This window comes from Arachis stenosperma, unplaced genomic scaffold (genome assembly GCF_014773155.1).
Source record: "Arachis stenosperma cultivar V10309 unplaced genomic scaffold, arast.V10309.gnm1.PFL2 arast.V10309.gnm1.Scaffold_100025, whole genome shotgun sequence".
NCBI lineage: Eukaryota > Viridiplantae > Streptophyta > Magnoliopsida > Fabales > Fabaceae > Arachis > Arachis stenosperma.
The window spans coordinates 1,884,198-1,886,777 of NW_026651369.1; the positions used below are offsets into that span (position 1 = coordinate 1,884,198).

General features: G+C 39.8%; 1 non-coding gene across 1 annotated transcript; it reads right to left on the minus strand.

Annotated features, from left to right (window-relative positions):
- Positions 1-351: 351 nt before the first annotated feature.
- LOC130959928 (small nucleolar RNA R71) lies at positions 352-455 on the minus strand. Its single transcript, XR_009078917.1, has one exon. It is a non-coding gene; the product is annotated as a small nucleolar RNA R71 (small nucleolar RNA).
- Positions 456-2,580: the final 2,125 nt, after the last annotated feature.

Sequence of the window (2,580 nt, forward strand, 5' to 3'; positions counted from 1 at the left end):
TACATAAACCCAACCTCTGGGAATTGTGGTAGCAGCATTCAGAAACCACCCATTCAGGCCAACAATTTTGAACTCAAACCACAGCTAATATCACTGGTGGAGAATCATTGTTCATTTGGTGGGAGTGCTAATGAAGATCCAAACCAACATCTCACAAAATTCCTGAGAATTTGCGACACTGTGAAGTCCAATGGAGTCCAGGAAGATGCCTATAAACTGCTCTTGTTCCCATTTTCACTTAGGGACAAGGCAGCTAAGTGGCTGGAATCATTCCCAAAGGGGAGCCTAACAACCTGGGATGAGGTGGAAAGCAAGTTTCTGGCACGTTTCTACCCCCCACAAAAGGTCAATAGGCTTCGATCTGAGGTTCAGACTTTTAGACAACAAGATGGGGAAACTCTCTACAAGGCATGGGAGAGGTTCAAGGATTTGACAAGGAAATGCCCACCAGACATGTTCTATGACTTGGTGCAATTGCATATTTTCTATGATGGACTTTCTTATGAATCAAGGAAGGCTGTAGACCATTCATCAGGAGGTTCATTGAACAGGAAAAAGACTGTGGAAGAAGCCATTGAAGTGATTGAGACAGTGGCTGAGAATGAGTACTACTATGCTTCAGAGAGACACAACACTAAGGGAGTCATGGCGCTGAACCATGTTGATACAATTCAAGCCCAAAACAAGGTGTTTGCCAAGTGATACGTGAAAATTAGGATTTCACGTATAACCGGCAAGTATACCGGGTCGTATCAAGTAATAAAACTCACAAAGAGTGAGGTCGATCCCACGGAGACTGGAAGATTAAGCAACTTTAGTTAATGGTAAATTTAGTCAAGCAAACATAGTTTTGATTTCATGAGCATTTTGATTTTTGAACATAATTGCAAAAATGTAAATGACACAAAATGTAAAGAACTAGAATAGAGAAATAAAATGGAAGTAAATGACGGAAACTTAAAGTGCAAGAAACTTAAATGACATGAAAGATAAATTGCAAGGAATTAAAGTGCTGAATTCTAAAGAGCATAAGAGTGAGAAATAAGAAACAGAATGTAAATGACAAGAATAGTAAATTGCAAGAATGTAGAAGGGAATTGGGTAATGGGTTTTCAAACACTAAGAACAAAAGAAATGAGAATTAATGATGGAGAGGATCATTAGGGATCAGAGATGTTAGTTTTCATGAATTGATGTTAGTCAAATCCTTCTCAATCATGGGTATAGATCTATGGCAAGTGGGTGATTGAACCCCAATCTCTTGGTGATTCAATCTCTCTCAACATAACCAATTGCCACTCTCGTGATCTAATTGTTCATGAGAAGAGATGAAGCTCATATATTATCCAGCCACACAATTTCTATAATCTCAACCAAGGAGAGTTACATCTCACATACTAACCAAGGTATATTGATTAAAGAAATCATGAAAGGATGAACTCTAAACTGAATTATGTGGCTTATTCCTCAAACTCACCACATAATTCATATAGATTAACCCCTCTCTCGATGGTGGTTGAATCTGTGAAGATCAAGAGTTCCCTCTTTAAATCAACCACTAGAATTGAGGAGGAAAGATGGGTTCATCAATCCATTCCAACAAACAGAGCTCCTCCCCCTAATGAAAGTGGGGTTTAGTGAGTCATTGCTCCAATTTCAACAACAATTGCCATGAACAAAAATTAAACTAAGTATATAGAAAGATGATGAAGAGTAAGGAAAATGCTTAAAGCTTAAGAAAATGAAGAAGAAAAGTTCCCAAGAAGAACCAAAATTAGCTCCCTGGGTCTCCTCTCGGAAGTACCAAGAGAGTTCTCAAATACAAGTGCTAAAAAGAGTAAAAATGTCTAAGTGTCAAAAAGTAAAGTAAAAGTGTAAAAGTCCTCTACAAGTACACCAATCTCTCTATTTATATTACTCCTAAAACTCTTTCAAAGATCTTGAATGGGATTAGAGATATGGGCTTCCTTTTTGTTGAATTCTTGGCTCAATTGGAAGAAGTGTTGCTAGACTTGGAAAGGGTTCATTCATCATGCTTCTGGCCCATTGGCTTGGCGTTATTGGCACTAACTCCAGGCCAAATGCACGTTGGCAACGTGCAAGACATTTTCCTGGAAGTGAAGTATGAGACTTGGGCGTTGCTAGCCCAAGTTGTTGCCAACAACTTGCTTCTCCTCTTCTTAGCTCTACTTTCATGCTAAATGTAGCCCAGAATTTGAGTGTCAACCTTCTGCTTCAATATGGACTACTATACATCATTGGAAAGCTCTTGATGTCTATTTTCTAATGCCACTGGAATCACCTCAATTGGACTTTCCTAGCTCAAGTTATGGTTCCTCAAAGAAGGTAAGGTCAAGCTGCCAAGTTGTTACCAAGTTGTTGCCAAAAACGCACCTTAACCCCCAAGTTGGCAACGTGCTCGTGCCTAACCTTCCAAGGCAAGGGCTTGGGGCTGGCGTTGTTGCAAAACACGCCCCCTATCCAGCACGTTGGCAACGTGCTCGAGCCACACTCCAAGGCTAATCTCTAGCCTTCTTGAATTTCACTTCATGTTCTTGTTTTTAGGGCCTAAAGATGACT